Raw genomic sequence first — 20,017 nt, 5'->3', positions numbered from 1 at the left:
TACACAATTTAAACAAACAAAGCGTTTAGTGTGACGTGTAATTAAAAATAATTATAATTAGGTTACTTTTCACGGTAATCCGTTTTTTCAACAAACCAACGGATAATCTTTCAAATATATTTTCTCACAACACCATTTTAGTCGTTCAATTTTCAGTAAAATTAATTCGTAGATTACGCAATGCTTTTTGCAATTCAATTTTATTAGTTATCGGTTAACTGTTAATTTGATTACCATAGATCACTAACATTTATTTTGGAATTAACTGAGCAGCTGAGGTGACGTTTAAAAATTACATTATTTAACGGGTGTTTAAGTTTAACCTACGTTTTAAAATCTTTGGTGTTGTTTCACGATAAAAAAATGGTACGATCGATCAAGTGCAACTAGAGGTTATTTCTTTATCTTTATTGAGATGTCAATACAATAAAAATAAAGTGAAATAATATTTTTGAGTTTATGATATGTCGTCGGCTGGCTAAAATGTAAGTTGTTGTCCTAAAGATATATTATACGAACACACTCGACAAATGAGTCTGAGAGAATTTAAAAAATAAATGTTTTGTATACTGTAAGAAGATGTAAGTATTTATATATTATGTAAATGAACCTCCTTAATGTAACAGTTAGCGCACTTGACTACCACGCTGTAGGTCCTGAGTTCAATTCCGGCGTGAAATAAATATAAGTGATTTTTTCACTCTAATGTATATTTATTCAATATTACTCTGGACCTTAAGCGGAGGGTTGATCACCTTTCCTTCCTGTGTAAACGATCAAGATAACACTGCGTTTATATGATACAGTGCCCTATGCACCATCGGGTGCAGATGGAGAGTTTAAAGAAGAATGAAGAATAAATAAATAAAAATAAAAGTTTTTTTAAATCGGTAACAACCTTATACTCGTACAAGAGAAATGTACCAAGAATACCATTATCGATGATTATTACATTAATAATTTATTAGGACCGTGGCTCTATGACATAAACAAACCACTTAAGTGCGGAGACGAGACACCTAGATTACACGACACTACTTACTACACACTTGCTAATGGATGGAAGCGTTAAAAATACACATTGATTTATATCTATTAATGGCAATACTAGATTCACGCATATTTCCAATCAGAATCACTTAAAAGACGATTTGTTTTATTCCCACATGTGGAGACATTTGGTATATTGGTTACATAAGTTCCGGTAACAATTTAAAAATTCAACAAATCTATGATATTATCACTACTAAAGGGTTTTCACTTATAAATATAATTATTTTTCAGTTATAATTTGTGTATTTTGTATATTAGAAGCATTGTTAACTTTGTGGTATGGCAATATTACACTCTCCTTATTCATACATCGTACATTCAATTATTTTTATTATATTTCTTGAATGGTTTTCGCAGATACTTTGTGGCCCATTTTATAAACTTTATAAAATAAAACAACTTTGTTTTAACCACTTTTTATTGGTACACTTATTCCAACCAGTTTCGACAAGAACCTTGTCATCCTCAGGGTTTATGTACTAATTCTAAAACATTGAAATACTCATAGTTAATAATAATAATAAAACCCTTATCCGCACCCCAATGGTGCATAGAGAACTGTGTCATATTAACGCAGTGTTATCTTGATCGTTTACACATGAAGGAAAGGTGATCAGCCCTCCGCTTCGGGTACCAGTCCAGGGTAATATTGAATAAATATTACAGTGAAAAAATCACTCATATTTATTTTACCCCCCTTGTAAATCAAACCCGGGACCTCCAGAACGGTAGCCGAGTTAGGTTAACGGTTAGGTTATAGTTAATTACCGTTCCATTACGATACCAAAAACTTGTTTTTGGACGATCCCATTTGTAGCTAACAAGTTGTCGTCCGGAGTGGACGTATTCGCTGCGCAATGCACAACAAAAGCAACATTTAGGAGTTTTTTCTCGTTTTTCAAATCATATTTTCATATGGTGTACGGAGTGTGTGGAAGTTTTTGGTATCGTAAGGTTTTTGGTTTTCCTAAAGTATATAAATTATTATTATTAATTTAACTTCAAGTCCACTGTCAAAAATATTCCCATTATGATTCATTCTTTCTCTCTTTTAAAATTTTATTTTTGTCAAATGTCAGAGCGTAATAATTTTATTTTGATGACCTGATGATGGAGTCATTATTCCGAAACCGGAAGTCACGTGAACGATGAATGATAAGGAGAGTGTTATAATGTATGTAATTTTTTTACGTATTTTAAAATTTTATTCGTCCGCTTCCGTAATGTAGTGGTTACCGCGTATGGCTAACATGCTGGAGATCCTGAGTTTGATTCAGTCAGATACTAGTTTTTATTTAATATTATTTTTAATTTAAGTTTTTCTTAGTAAATACCACTATATCTTAAAATCTATAGTGATGCGTGTTTAAAAGCATTTCGCATCATTTTCAAACAACGTAAAAATTGTGAAATGCATCGAAACACGTGTCACGATAGATATTAAGAAAAATGGCAATTACTAAGTAAAACTTCAATTAAAAATCAATATAGAAATTGAAATAGATTTTACCACAAGTGACTACCAAAACAATTAGTAAAATTATTTAATATTACCCTGGACTGGTAACTGAATCGTAAGACCGATCACCTTGACTTCATACAATCAACGATCAACTTTACATTGCATTAAATCGATGCAGTGTCCTATGCACCATTTGGTGCGGATAAAGATAAGAAGAAAGAAATAAATTTTATCACTATCCGTTTTCAAACGATTATTCGAAATGGAAGGCAGACAACAATAAAACAGACAATAAAAAATGAATTATGAATATATATATAGAACTTCCAAGAATTTGAGTAGTGTGGTTGTCAATAATGGGTAGAATTGGTGAATGTTACACGTGTGTAAAGTGATCACTTAAACCAGCCTACGACGGTCGTCAGCCCCGTAAATGCCCAGACTTCCATATTCTTCTTCATCTTTGATGAGATGTCAAAAAATTATATGAAAATAACTTCTGTAATTGGAGATAATCTAGATTTTGTGAACAAGTATTTGGACACACTCAAAATGTTGTAAATAAATTATCTGGTCAAATTATAAGCTTAATAATAAAAATGAAAATGGTATTTTCTGGCGTTTCTCATGTGTGTGATTATAATCCAGGATTCGGATCTCACATACTAATATAAGAGTTTCTGCTTAATAAAAAGCTTCTTTACATCTCACCAATAGATGTCTCTAGTGAAGTTCTAGTGATTCATGAACAAGGTTTCTAAATTGGTTCATATATATATATATATATATATATATATATATATATAGAACTTCCAAGAATTTGAGTAGTGTGGTTGTCAATAATGGGTAGAATTGGTGAATGTTACACGTGGGTAAAGTGATCACTTAAACCAGCCTATGACGGTCGTAAGCCCCGTAAATGCCCAGACTTCCATATTCTTCTTCATCTTTGATGAGATGTCAAAAAATAATTATGAATAACATTTCTTTCCACAGTTGACATAACTATGTACCATACTACATTTTATAAAAAGACATGCCTACTTCTTTGGTTGAAGAAAAGTCTCCGACACCTGACAAAGGCATCATTTTAATATGAATCTTTTTTCTGTGATTTATTTAATTAAAATAGGTTAATGAATAAATAATTTCATAATCCATGTCGTGAGTTACATGAACAAAAATTTTAATAGAGTTTTAAAAATCAGTTTAAAGTGTGAAGATAAGATAATGGAAAATTGATAGTTGATTAATTAACAGATTGATGATATTAAAATAACGCAAATTAAATACTTTTAATTGATTGTAACATGACATACTTGAGCAATATTTTGAGACTACTTGATGAAAAAATGTAGGTAAAGAAAGATTCAGGATATAATATTATTTATTGATTCGGCATTAACTTTGTGGAATGACATGATTATTTTATTGAAAATTAAACACTTGAATAATCCACTTAATTGAGTTTTATTTTATTTACGACTAGTTTCGAAAACGACAATTGTTTTCGAAACTAGTCGTAAATAAAATAAAACTCAATGAAGTGGATTATTCAAGTGTTTAATTTTTAATAAAAAAATTCAGGCTATAATATTATCACCCTAATGTAAGACAATTTAAAAAAAAAAAATATTTTAAACATTCTGATTTCACTCGACTCTTTTTTGGTAAAACCTTCACTAAAAAAAATGACTAACAACAAAGTAAATGCTTTTAATATTAGTAATCTTGAGAATTTAAAAATATAACTTTATTTATTGTCCGCCTCCGTAGTGTAATGGTCAGCAGGCTCGGCTACCGTTCTGGAGGTCCCGGGTTCGATTCGCAGGGGGGTTTAATAAATATAAGTGATTTTTTCACTCTAATATTTATTCAATATTACACTGGACTGGTACCTGAAGTGGAGGGCTGATCACCTTTCCTTCATGTGTAAACGATCGAGATAACACTGCGTTTATATGAAGCAGTGCCCTATGCACCATTGGGGTGCGGTAAGGGTTTTATTATTTATTATTATTAATGTAAGACAATTTTCAACTATTTTTATTTTAAACATTCTGATTTCACTCGACTCACTTTTGGTAAAACCTTCTCTAAAAAAAATTACTAATACCAAAGTAAATGCTTTTAATATTGATAATCTTGAGAATTTAAAAAAATAACTTTATTTACTGGTCTTGACAAAGTCAACTATTTATCAAAACGCATTTTTTTCATATTACTAAAACAAAATAAATTGAGACACTGCTTACAATCTTATAACATTCAATTCCCTAACAAAGGTCGTTTAAGAAGTAGGTACATTGTTGTAGTAATTACCTCGCGATATATAGGAATTCATTTATATAATAAATAAAATTGTGTATGTACATTTTTTGTCGTTAGTATGTAGTTAAATTCATATTATGATTATATTTTGACGAAGAAAAAAAACACAAAAAACATTTGTTTGAAATCAGTAATAAAAATCATATATTGTATGTGTATATACTTATACCTAGGTAGGTAATTATTGGACTTTTTTTCTGTATCGCACTTAAAACATTTGGCATGTACAAGAAGTTATTGTACAAGTAAGGTACTAATCCAACGCGTTGAATCATGAATGACCTTCATGGAATGAATCTCCGCAGAAAATTTAAAAGAATTCATTAAAATCTTATTAGATTCACAATCAGAAATAAAAGTAATTTTTATTATTTTTTAGACACAGGATTATTCATCAAACGAATGATATATAAATATGTTATAGGTGTCTCAACATGAGATGAATCAACTATCGTTTTTTATATGAAATAATTTTGTTACAATGATTAAAGAAAACACTTGTTGTTTACCACTTAAGTTTTATTAAAGACTACATGTTTCAGAAGTTAAACTTCCATCATTCAGGTCTGTATAATATACAGTTATTATACAGACTTGAATGATAGAAGTTTAACTTCTGAAACATGTAGTCTTTAATAAAACTCAAGTGGTAAAAAACAAGTGTTTTCTTTAATCATTGTAACATGTCTTACCACAAAGTTAATGCCGAAAAAATAAATAAAATAATACAATAATAAATAAAATGTTAGTCTGAAAATACCAGAGCTTGCGATCTTACGACCTGGCATTTGGCTGGTGTAAGTGATTACTTTATACGCTTTCTATCCAATCGAAAGATAACGTGCGACTAGAGGTTCATAATAATCTTATTGTTTTTAAGAAATGTACCTTATTGGTTTATATGTAAACATTTTTTAGTATTATTTAATCTTTTAGATACTAAGTATTCACCGTATAGTTGATATATCAATAAATATTATATGAAAGATGTAACAAGATGAGACGAAACATGATACGGCATAAGATGGAAACCTGAGCATTCCAGGGCTTACGACCTGGCATTTCGCCAGCTTAAGTGATATTTTTTTTACACATATGTAACGTTCATCATTTGCTCCTTATTGAACATCTATATTGAATTAATTTTTGAAAAATATATTTGCACTCTTTGATTCCTTTCGTTTGTTGGTTGTTATTTCGATAGATGTGGAATTTCGGCTGAGGATGAATAATCCAAAGTCTGTTACAAGAGTCACTAAATTCAAAAAAATTAAAAATAATATTTGCTGCACATGATACCTATAGGACTAAAAAAAATATATATGTTCGTGTAATATTCTCGTATAACCGCTTTCATACGTTTTTTTAGCGAGTGTTTTTGCCTAGAATTTTCACTCATGAATTACGTGAAATTATAGTAACTTTAAACATCAAAAGTAAATCCACTCACGAGTAGGCATAGGCTATGAAACTTAAAAAGTTGAAACCTGAGTAGGGTCATGATAGGCGGTGGTGCATAAGCCGTAGCTAGATTTCAGAATCACTTGGAGGTCAGGTAATTAAAAAAAAATTGGTACGTTTTGATAGACTTTTTAACTGCCCATGTTATTAAAAATGAGATACATTTTGATTTTTTTATAAGAATGAGCCTGAAATATCATTTAAATTTGTATATACTTCTATCACACCAATTGATTAGGAATAATTTATAATTATTACTTAGTATATTATGGTTCGTGTTTAGTTAAAGGACGTATAATATTTATACAGAAATATAAATATTTGTGTGTTGCTTCGCGAAATTTTTCCAAGATGTGTAAATATGATCAGTTTATGATGAAGAATAAAAGCACTTACACAATGTAAATTTGAATAACAAAAAACCGGACCTAGCGTTATTTCGAATACCAGAATATAAATATTATCGATTGGAGTGCGAAGAGACGGGGACGAATATAGACTATCGAGGGTCATGTTCATGTCTACCGTTTATCAAGGTTACTCATACGACCGCGCATACGGAAATATATTTGAGAAAATTCGCGGCAAAATCTATCAACTTAATAGAGGTTTATCACATTAAATTGGACGTTTGGCAAAGCAAATTGGACGCTTTTCAAATCAAATCAGACGTATTAAAAACCAAATTGGACACTTTATAAATCTAATTGGATGCTTTACAACTCAAATTGGTTGCTGTAAAAATCAAGCAGGACTTTTAACAAATCAAATTGGACGTCATACAAATGTAATAGCACGCCATACAAATGATATTGGACATCTTTAAAAGCAAATTGGACACTTTACAAATCAAATCGGATGCTTTACAACTCAAATTGGTAGCCCTACAAATCGAATTGGAATTTTACCGAAACAAATTGGACGTTATACAAATGCAATTGGACGCCATACAAATGAAATTGGACGTATAAAAAACCAAATTAGACGTTTAAAAAACAGATTAAATTTTGCACACATCAAATTGGATGTGAAACAATTCAAATTGGACGTTAAACAAAACAAATTGAACGTTATATTATATTTTATACTAAAGTTAGAATTTTTTCAAATTTATTCAAAGTACATTGTACTCATGATTCAAAGTAGTACTGAAAATCTTGTCTGAGAACTTTATTACACATCGCGCGCACAGACTATGTCAGCGCGCCGCGCAGGCTTACCAATTTGACTACTAACGCACTTGCTACTTTTAAGAATAAAAAATGTGGGTAGGTACTCACACTAACCGTATTTGTAGCACTAATGTGAATACATTTTGATAAATCTTTAACTGTTTTTATCAAAACATTACAGCGTTCAATTTGTTTTGAAATTCGTACAATTTGATTTGTATAGCATCCAATTTGATTTAGAAGGCGTCCAATTCTGTTTGTGAAACGTTTCATTTGAAGTGAAAAACTTGTATCATCAGCTTAATATAAGTAACTCCGTTCATTTGTAATGCAAAAAGTGCTACTATAGAAAAGGTTAAAATTTGTATAACAATAAATAACAAGTGAAACATAATTGACAATAACAATTATTATCTGATCGGGCATCTGAAGGGTAACACTGATTCGTTTTAAAAGCTCTCTTACACACAAGACTCTATCTGATCTCAAAACGGATGCAATCTTTGTTAACTGTGACTTTACTAGTACTTTACGTAGGGGCCGTCGATGTGATCTCACGGGACCATACCATAAAGGCCATAGATAGCAGATATTGCATGTGTTCTGAAATCAGAACGTTGGATCGAATCATAGCCTGTGTGTGAGGGTTTTAAGTCAATTTAAGGGGTAACTCCATTGTGATACACCAATTTTTTTACGATTTAAAAAAAACTTTATAAATATCAATAAAAATTAATTCCCCGCCATACTACGCCAAAGATCATGCAAGCTCTGACGACACATCCGAAAATTAACAAATGAGACTATTCCAGCCACAGCAAGGTGGATACAGTCCCGAATTTATACACAGTGGATGACATCATTAATGCCCAGAGGAGTGATATGTCTTTTCTTTTAATGGAAATTAAATACATAATAATGTAAAAAATTCATAATTAAATTAATTAATACACACATTAACATCGCAGGAGGCTAATCCCTCTTAAAAACAGGCCACAGGGCCTACACCTAGCAGAAGAAGAAGAAAACCATATTTAAAAAAATATATATTAGTTTGGGAATTTAACAGCTTGTACATCTTTTTTTAGTGAGATTGACAATGATAAAAGCCAATTAAATAATTCCACATAAGTATATGTTATGAATACTGTTGTATATTAAGAGAGAATAAAGTGAAGACAGGATGCGTGTGTGTGAGTGTATGTGTGTATGTATATGTGTGAGTGAGAGAGAGAGAGAGAGAGAGGGTTGGAGTAAAAGGGTAAGGGGTATAGTATGAAATGGAATGTGCAGGAAAGAAAACGAGGAAGCGAGTGTTTTTGCCTAGAATTTTCACTCATGAATTACATGAAATTATAGTAACATTAAACATAAAGAGTTAATCCACTCACGAGTAGGCTATGAAACTTGAAAAAGTTGAAGCCTGAGTAGGGTCATGATAAATGGTGTTGCATAAGCCGTAGCTAGATTTCAGAGTCACTTGGACGTTAGGTAATTCAAAATAATATTTTTAAAAAAAGGATACGAGGAATTAACATAATAATTACGACACATCAAAATATAACATATTCAGTTGAACCAATGATACTTTGCCTGTGAGATGTTATGGTGATCCCTTTATCTCGTGATACACATCATGTTGCTATTTTAAAGTACTTACACAGTCAAAACATGTGTCGAGACAAGGACAAGGATGAAAGAAAGGTCACGAGAGTGATCCTGGCTTAAAGATGTGAAGTAGAGATTGTGAATCATGCTCTAAATCTGCTACTGATGCATTCACAAAATGTTATACACGTGTATCCTCCGAGTTATCCCATTATATCGAAGGCGTACTGGCAAAAAACGTTAACTCGAAAATATGCAATTTTTATATTATTTTGTGACATCTCATCAAAGATGAAGAAGGATATGGAAGTCTGGGCATTTACGGGGCTGACGACCCATAAATGCCCAGACTTCTATATTCTTCTTCATCTTTGATGAGATGTCAAAAATCATATGAAAATAACTCCTGTAATTGGAGATAATCCAGATTTTGTGAACAAGTATTTGGACACACTCAAAATGTTGTATATGCAATTTTGTTTCGTGAATGTTTTTGGCAGATACTTTGTGGCACATTGTTTAAACTTTAAAAAAAATTAACAACTTCGTTTTAACCACTTTTTATTATAAGTACACTTTTTAACCTACCGGTTTCGACAAGAACCTTGTCATCATCAGCGTTTATTTCATTCTAAAACATTAAAAACAAGACGTTTTTGGTAAGGGAATGTAATTGAGAATTTTAATGTTTTTAATGTTTTAGAATTTAATAAAACCCTGATGATGACAAGGTTCTTGTCGAAACCGGTACGTTAAAAACTGTACTAATAATAAAAAATTGGTTTACAAAAAGTTGTTTCATTTTATAAAGTTTATGCAATTCTGACTTAATGATGCATATTAAAAAGTTTTCAACGTTCTACAAACTGGCAAAATACGCAAAGTAGTTTGAAATGTCATATTTATGTGGTTTTAAAAGTAAATTCAACTTTAAGCTTAATAGCGGGTATTTTATTCAGCTTTAAAAAACTGGGATTTTGAAGTTAAGGTTTTTTGCCAGTATACCCACGATATATTTGTATTATATTAACGTGAATCGGCTGAAAGACAAATTTCTGACGCAGCGTTGCCATGTTTTCTAAAGATGCTGTAAGGACATTTTTATTAATTGATCCAATTTTCTCCATGACTTATAAAAAGATGACAAGGAAATAATTCAGATTCCTTTGTTTTCGGATTCTTAGACACATTAGCGACAATTTTTTTACGAATATCGGGACATTTTCAGCGGTACATTGGGACACCATTACGACATGTTTTTAAATATTGATCTCAACTCATAGCACAGTACCTATTACAAGTATTTTTAGCAGAGAGCCTTTTATTGTAGTGTGATTGTCAATCATGGGTAGAACGGTGAATGTTGCACGTGTGTAAAGTGATAACTCAGCCAACCTATGACGGGTCATAAGCCCTATAAACGCCCAGACTTCCATATTCTTCTTCATCTATGTTGAGATGTCATAACATTTTTTTTCACAAAATACTTGAAAGCGGTCAGGTCAGGAGTCGAAATAATCGTAGATTTTGTATGAGGAGATGCATGAACTTGGAAGAGGTGAAGAATGTTCGCAAAGACAGAGTGGTGTGCGTTCTATTCTCTCTGCCTACCCCTGCGGAGAATCGGCGTGATGATTAGTTAGTTAGTTTAGTCAATATGACAAAAATATATATTTTTAATTTATTGTATGAATTTGACCAAGTATCAATGCATGGTTCTCATTTGCGTTTGTATCTAAAAGGGAGTTCGATTTATTTTTAGATATCGGTCGCGACCTTATCTCAGTGTGTACATAATGTTTAATATTATTCTCGACACAACTGTCACTCGCCTCTACTTCAATGATCTATCAACTTGTTCTCGTACTATCAATTTAAGAAACGTCCTAACGCACTCCTCAATTGAAGTACCCATCTCAATAAAGGCGCAACCATAAAATTTGAATCTACTCAAGACGTACGTGAAAAAAAAATAATTTCAAAGACATTTCCTAGTACGAAAATATGAAATGGGCAAGGAAATATTTCACATATCGCTCACTCCTTTCAAGAACGTCATAAATCAAAAATCGAAAATTTTCAGCTGTGAATGTTTTCAGAATGCCCAGAAAATGTACTATATCTCAGCAAAAGAGGCATATTTTCAACTTAATATTTACCCGCTACAGGGCAAAAAGTGTTGTTTTTGCATTTTGAAGAAAAGGTATTGTATAATTATTTTTTTAAATAAACTAAATACTTTTCAAATGGAGAAAAAATCTTCAGGTTTTACCTAAAAAGATCTGTTGCACAGTAAAAAGTTCAATAAGTGGCTTGATATTTATTTTTAATACATTGTATTATATTTTTACACTTTTAAAACGTTCTCCTGAAAAATCAGTTTTTTTTATTTATGACGTTCTTGAAAACAGTGAGCCATATGTTAAACTGAAAACATGGATATTGATTTAAATACAAAAATAGAATACCTACTTGTCTAAGAACACTGTTTTGAGTTTATTTATGTAAACACGACTAGTTTCAAGAACATCTGTAGTTCTCGAAACCAGTCGTGTTTACATTGCTAAACTCAAAAAAAGTGGTATTATACAAGTGTTTTATCTTCATAACACTCTCCTTATCATTCGTCGTTCACTTTGTGTAATACCTCTTTTACATCAATATTATATAAAAGTAGAATTACACAAAGTGAACGGTGAATGATAACGAGAGTGTTATATTACCATATCACAAAGTTAACAATGCTTTTAACGTACAAAATATTTTATCTTTATATTCAAATACTCATTTTACTATATAAAGTTAATGACAAATCAATAAACAATAAAAATACTGTTAGAATGCGCTCCCTCAGAGGAATGTATGGAAAATCATTTTATGACAAAATTAAAAATGAACTTATAAGAAAGGAATGTAAGGCTGAACTAGAAATAATTGAAAATATTAAGAAGAGTTCTTTAAGGTGGTATGGACACGTGGAGCGAATGGATAGTGAGTTAATGACAAAGAATGTTTATGTGGCGAATGCCAGAACAGAACGAGGACGGCCGAAAAAGACTTGGCACGTCAGATCAATCAGAACCTAAAATCTGGTGGTGTCAAAAGTCTGCGTAATCGGAGGGCATTTATGACTAGATGTATTGGTGAAGGAAGCGAGGAGTGTATGTCAGGACAGAAGAGTGTAGCGTTCCATCCTCTCTGCGTACCCCTGCGGGGAAACGGCGTAATGGTAGTAGTAGTATTTAAGGTTTAAAAATTTATATTTTTAATTCACTTTGATCATGACTTGGCATTTTTCAGTTTATTTTTTTAATACTGTCCATTGTCCCTTTCCATTTCCACGCCTTCAATTACAAAACACATATTTGAATTACATTTTAACGAACCGTCACTAACTGGTAATCACGTGAGCTCCTAACTTATAAATAATATGTACACAAACAAATCTCAGAGCATGTCTTAATATACACAAATTCAATGTTGCTATACACACGAGTGTCACATTTTGAGCACACCAATGTTTAATTATTAATAAACTTATACTTTTGTATGACAAACTCGCACTCAGCTTAATTCTCCCAGTTATAAATACTTTATTTATTTACTGGTGTATTTTGTAGAATCAGAATTTCACCATATGTATGCACCAATGCAATATTCAGTGCCAAATATGACATGAACAACTAATAAACTGGTTTCTAAATTGGTTCATATTTATAGAACTTCCAAGAATTTGAGTAGTGTGGTTGTCAATAATGGGTAGAATTGGTGAATGTTACACGTGTGTAAAGTGATCACTTAAACCAGCCTATGACGGTCGTCAGCCCCGTAAATGCCCAGACTTCCATATTCTTCTTCATCTTTGATGAGATGTCAAAAAATAATATGAAAATAACTCCTGTAATTGGAGATAATCCAGATTTTGTGAACAAGTATTTGGACACACTCAAAATGTTGTTAATAAACTGTCTTTTTTTATTCAAGAAATTTTCAAATTTCAAATGTTTGTTACAGATACGTACATTTGACTGTCGTTCAAAAAATATATGTCCATTTTTTTTAAAACGCGTTTTTTATAACATGCACTTCTACATATAATGTAATAACAGAAACGTATATGTTTTTTAAAATTTAATATAAACATATATGTTTGCATTTAATTCTATTGGTAATAAAATTGATAGTATTATTTTACAAATAAAAAAAATGTATTTAACCTAATGTACCTGATCTTACAAATTCCCTAATAAAAATGACAAAATAAATTAAATATAAGCATGATGGTATTTTGTCTTAAAGTCCTAAATAATCTCTATTTGAAAAAAAAAATATTCAAAATACTCGTATTTGTTTTATAATTATAAAATAAAAAATGAAAAATGTATTTATTTATTAATTTAGTAAGTGTGCGAAAATAAGAAAAAAGTTAAATATACGGTATATATTATTTTCTTACAACCATTTAAAAGTTGTACTTAAACAAAAAAAAATTAAAATGTGTAAAATCTATTAAAAAGCTACCTGAAGGTTTAAATTCCTTACGCCCCAAGTTTTTACGTTTGTTCATACAAGTAGTTTATTCTGAAACAATCATGCTTATAGATTTTTCAAAACTCCTTATATTGTTGACGTTTAAATAAATACTTTATTTTTTTAATACAAAACGTATTTTTTCCATTTAAGTAGTAATAAAAAAGTTTTTTGTTTATGAGTAAAAACAACAGCCAAAATTTTGTAAAAGATGTTTAATGTTACCCAGTTTGAGTATATACATCACTAAAATTATTTTTGAACAATAAACCTGTTTGTGTCACTGTTTACGTCCAAGTACACCCATACAAACATACACACACTTACATATAGGTTTTTTTGTCAATTTGTGTCAATCAAGTGCCAATTTGACAATATTACGTTAGAATACAGCAAAAAAATATGAGAGAAACCGCACTTAACATGGTAGGATCATAAGTAAATGCTATTTTTTAATAAAAAATACTTGGTAACTGCTTCGAGAGAAACATAATAATTTAATAATTCTATCAATTCCATCTGTTTTTGACATCTCAACATAGACGGAGAAGAATATGGAAGTCTGGGCATTTACAGGGCTTGAGTGATAAGGGCTATTTTAAGTGATCACCAATTCTACCCATGATTGACAACCACACTACTCAAATTTTTGAAACTTCTAGATATATTGATCAAACTTAAAACACAGTGTGCGAGAGTGACTAGAGATATCATTATCAAAAACAAATTCTTCATCTATGTTGAGATATCAAAAATAACGTAAAAAAATAACTCCTAGTTGGAGATAATTCAGATTTGTGAACAAGTATTTGGACACACTCAAAATGTTGTATTTATTTAATTATCCGTTTATCATAAAAAATATATTAATGACGAAGAAGAATATGTCTGGGAATTACCTCACATACTAATATAAGAGTTTCTGCTTAGTAAAAAACTTCTTTACATCTCACCAATAGATGTTTCTAGTGAAGTTCTAGTGATTCAAGAACAAGGTTTCTAAATTGGTTCATATATACATATATGTAGAACTTCCAAGAATTTGAGTGGTGTGGTTGTCAATAATGGGTAGAATTGGTGAATGTTACATGTGTGTAAAGTGATCACTTAAACCAGCCTATGACAGTCGTCAGCCCCGTAAATGCCCAGACTTCCACATTCTTCTTCATCTTTGATGAGATGATAAAAAATAATATGAAAATAACTCCTGTAATTGGAGATAATCCAGGTTTTGTGAACAAGTATTTGGACACACTCAAAATGTTGTATATTAATGACAACTACAGTGACGTTTTAATTCAATATATTATTGCGATTAAAAAACAATGTACCTAATGTCAGTTTATATAATTTCGCAAGTCCTATAAGCTTTACATTCTTATCTAAAAAAACTTCATCAGACCAGTGTGATGAAATTATTTATGAGTAATGATGAAAGCCTATAAACCGTAAAGGAATTTTCTACATGTCTTATCAAATTTAATACTATGCCTTCTTCTTCTTCTTACCCTCATCGGCCCCCAATAATACATAGGGCACTGAATCAAATTGATGGACTGTTGATCGTTAATCGCACGATTTCAAGGCGACCAGTCTCACGCTTTAGGCACCAGATAGGGTAATATTTATTTTTAAAATATTAGAAAGAAAAATACTTTTAATATTTATTATATTTATTTTGACCCCCTGGAAATCGAACTCGGAGTATCCAGCATGATAGTCAAACGCGGCAACCACTACATTATGGAGGCTCAGTAGTACGTACACAACTATATATATATATATATATATATATATATATATATATATATATATATATATATATATATATATATATATATATATATATATATATATATATATATATATATATATATATATATATATATATATATATATATATATATATATATATATATATATATATATATATATATATATATATATATATATATATATATATATATATATATATATATATATATACATATATATAATATTTTTGTTTTTTTGGTGATTTGTTGGAGGAATTTAAAAACGTGCTGAAATCAGGAGCAATATCCTGAAATTTATTTCACGTCTTTGTTATTATTATTTTGTAAAAGCTCGAAAAGGCGAATAAGGGGAAGCAAAGCTAGTATGAGCTTTTGCCTGCTGTACTTGTATATCATGTATACAATTATATGTTTTGTAGTCACCCAAAAAGAGTTATGTTATATTTATTATACTTATTTTCAAACGACGGGAAATTTATTGTTATTTAAGCGTTATTTTACATTTACGTATTTTGATGTTAAGGCAGTTGTTATTTGTTTAATATCTGTAGTGTATATTACCAATACAATAATCAAATAGTTAAAGTAAGTTTGTCCGCCTTCGTAGTAATCTACACAAAATAATATTTATTTAATAAATATTACCCTGGACTAGTACCTGAGGCATTGGCCTTATCACGATTCCTTCGAGTACTCAACGATCAAGATAACATTGAATTTATACGATGAAGTGCGCTATGCACCATTGGGTGCGAATTAGGGTTAGAATAAAGAATAATAGTAAAAAATGATCAAAAATAAAAATTGTAAAATCATGTACGTATGGACGTACACACATACTTTTCTTGCTTAGGAATTATTGCTGATTTACCAACGATAAAAATAGGTGAAAATAGGATTTGAGTATATGTATGTATTAACAATTTATTTCATGAAGCATATTTGATATTATAAAAAGTGCAAGTTTTTTTCGATGAAAAGTACATCTGCCAATTGACGTGAAGTAATAAAAATATCTTGCCTGAGAATCTTTAAATATCAGCACTTCAATTGTGTAAAAGAAAAATAAAAACACAATAAAATCTCTTCCCAGAATACTTCGGTAGACGAACGCCAGGATCCGATCGCACATTCAAATAACAACACTATTATTCGCTCCCGGGCTCCTATTACTTGATTTATTTGTAACCACAATTCACATTTTAAAACTTCAACATGATATGTTATATTATTTGGTGATGTATTTAAGAACGCACAGAAAATCGAACCTTGTGACGTAAGAAACTAGACGGAAAAAGGCGCGAAACTTTCCCGGCAAAAGAGCTATCGATCTTTCTGGTCAATCGACTTCGCGATTCACAAATATCGTACGCGAGATGAACACACGCTGTCAGGCACGTAGGATGTGTGGAACTGAACTGGCTGACCGAACTACCGAAGGCAGATAATGCGGACAATCTCTCTCACACACGCGGACAGAGAAACAAACATGGCGGCCATCGATATATAATATAACGCAAGTCGGAGTTGCCGCCCGAGTGCCCATCGGCGATAAGTTGACTACAAAGGTAGCCTGGTGCAGTTTTTATCCAGCCAGTTGCATACGTGCTGGGTTAGGTAAGTTCCTACGCGTCAAGTGTCTCAATAAAACATAAATAATGGATAATGTAAACCATCATTATATTATACATCGATCCGCTGGCGGCCGTCGATGTTGACAGTATAGCAGATCTAATAAATACACATATTTTTTTTATTATTTTTGCTAATATGTCCTAAATTGAACTAGGTTATTGGATTGAATTCTAATTTTAAATGAAAATAAAAAAAATGTAATGATATATTACCCAAAACTTTAAAATGGAATTCTACCAACTCTCTGCACTTACAATAAATAAATCCAATTGGCGTTTAATTTGTGAAACTCCATTTTAATTATTGTATTAAATGTTAAAATCAAACACTGATTTTTTGAGTCTATTTGATTGTATTTTATTGTTAAAAAACACATAAAAATTCATTTTGTGACAATTGTTTCGCCTTGTTATGACATTTTCAAAGGAATGTCTTCGTGTTATAATTAGTGTTTGATTTAAACATGTAATACATAAACCGAGAAATACAATAAATAATTCTATACATTATTGAATACAAAATTATTTGATATAATGTACGAATCGTACATTGTAATGTAACAAATATCTAGTATTACGTATCATGCGCATTCTGCAGGCAGCCAACCATTCGTTATTATTTATTGATTCGGCATTAAAACTTTGTTGAATGACATGTTGATTTTGTTTTTTAATTAAACACTTGTATAATACCACTTATTGGGTTTTATTTCATTACACACGACTAGTTTCGAAAACAGCTGTAGTTTTCAAAATAAGTCGTGTGTAATTTAATAAAACTCAATAAGTGGTATTATACGAGTGTTTAATTTTAAAAACGATTGATAATATATTACACACATTTCATTTTATCGTTTTTTTTAATCCGGTATCATATCATATACATCAAACGCATTTTTTTTTAAATAAAATAATTCTCAGTTACAAGATTATTCACAGACAGCCAAAATTATACATGTAATAAAATAACAACTAACGTACGAAAGAAATCCAAGAGTGTATAAATACATGATTTTTAAATCTCAACATAACATCTTTATTATTCCAATATGCACGTTCAATAATGGGAAGAATGGTGAAAGTTACAAAAGCGTACAAAGTGATCACTTTAGCCTGCAAGATGCTAGGTCGTAAGCTCGGGAACGCTCAGACATCCATCTTCTTTCCTGTAAAACTTCTATTCAAGATACGACATATATATTAGTTTTTTTCATAAATATTGTTGCCCTTTGCTGGCATTAGAAGCGAACGACTAAACACTTCACTTTCACACTATTAGCGATGCAGAAATGCAGTGTCCTATATTAACGTTATCAGTACGACTACCGCGGATAAGCGAATGGATAAGTACAATCAACCAGGGTGACTTCGAATTTATGGGCAACATTTAACAAAACCAAAATATTTTTTCGACAATTTTTATCTCATTTATAACTGGTATAGTGAAGGCTCAAACATTTTTAGTAACATTCATAAATAAAATATCTTACCTTAGAAAAAATAAAAAGGAATTACTAACTTACCATTACGCCGTTTCTCCTTAGGGGTAGGCAGAATGAAAAGAACGCCATACCACTGTATATTTGCCTCTTTCATGCATCTCCTCATACATACCTGACCCGGCCGCTTTCAAGTATTTGGCATTCCTCTGCTTCTATAACCAGCTACATTCGCCTCATAATTTTGTCATACTATTCTTTGTCCGCCTCCGTAGTGTAATGGTCAGTACGCTCGGCTACCGTTCTGGAGGTCCCGGGTTCGATTCCCAAGGGGGGTAAAATAAATATAAGTGAATTTTTCACTGTCATATTTATTCAATATTACCCTGGACTGGTACCTGAAGCGGAGGGCTGATCACCTTTCCTTCATGTGTAAACCATCAAGATGACACTGCGTTTATATGACGCAGTGCCCTATGCACCATTGGGGTGCGGATAAGAGTTTTATTATTTTATTAATATTATTCTTTCTTCACTCATTCGATTCACATGCCTAAACCATATCAACAAACCTTCATCAATGTATCGATAATATTATCGCAGTCTTGCATTTTTTGCTTATTTCACCAATCGAACATCTATCATACATCGTTTTGCCGTACATTCGTCTTAGGGATCGTATTAGGATAATTAGGATCTACCATGGTGTTCAGTCTACCTATCCTTATCAACAAAGTATTCCTTGTCACAAATTTAAGATTTTCTTTTTCTATTAAAATATATAAAAAAGAGATTAATGAATTAAATAAGAAAAGTATCAAATGCATATTCATGCATTTAGTCCAAATACAAGTAAGTATTTTCAATGAAAGAAGTATCATTACAAAATAACGCAAATATATTTAAAATTACTCATATTGAATGTACAACATATACACCTCTATAACATATATTTTTTAAATGGGTTTGCATTTTTGACTTGAAAAATGCTAAATTCTTTACATCTCACCAATAGATGTCGCTAGTGAAGTTCTAGTGATTCAAGAACAAGGTTTCTAAATTGGTTCATATATATAGAACTTCCAAGAATTTGAGTAGTGTGGTTGTCAATAATGGGTAGAATTGGTGAATGTTACACGTGTGTAAAGTGATCACTGAAACCAGCTTATGACTTTGATATTCTTCTTCATCTTTGATGAGATGTCAAAAAATAAATTGGAATAGCATTACATAAATGCAGAAATACATAGTCCAATTAAAGTAAGTATTTTCAATCTAAAGAAGGATCATTACAAAATAACGCAAATATATTTAAAAATTACTGATATTGAGTGTATGCACCTCTTTAACAAATATTTATTAAATGGGTTTGCATTTTTGTCTTAAAAAATTGTATATTTATAAAATAATTGTTATTGTTTTACAGAAATGTGTCCCATCCATTTGGGTCAATTGTTTTCTTTTATCAGGACTCGTTTTCCTCCAAGGTTCAGCGTTTAAATAATGCCTAAGTGCTATGACATACAAAGCAATTGGATTAATTTCACGTACA

The 20,017-nt window shown here is 30.9% G+C and overlaps 1 protein-coding gene across 2 annotated transcripts in view; it reads right to left on the bottom strand.

The window, feature by feature from the left end:
- The window catches only part of for (cGMP-dependent protein kinase for), a 245,806-nt gene that overhangs the window by 189,478 nt on the left and 36,311 nt on the right, over positions 1 to 20,017 (bottom strand). The window contains exon 1 of one of the 2 annotated variants that reach the window (XM_088268837.1): positions 16,414 to 16,905. The exons of the other annotated variant lie outside the window; for it this stretch is intronic. The gene's annotated coding sequence lies outside the window, so the exon portion shown is untranslated. Of the gene's footprint in view, positions 1 to 16,413; positions 16,906 to 20,017 lie in introns of those variants that run through there. 2 annotated transcript variants of the gene reach the window in all.

The sequence above is a fragment of the Brachycentrus maculatus genome, unplaced genomic scaffold, assembly GCF_059751285.1.
Source record: "Brachycentrus maculatus isolate JH-2025_06_01 unplaced genomic scaffold, ASM5975128v1 h1tg000024l, whole genome shotgun sequence".
NCBI classification, from domain to species: Eukaryota; Metazoa; Arthropoda; class Insecta; order Trichoptera; family Brachycentridae; genus Brachycentrus; species Brachycentrus maculatus.
This window is presented reverse-complemented; position numbering and strand designations above follow the sequence as displayed.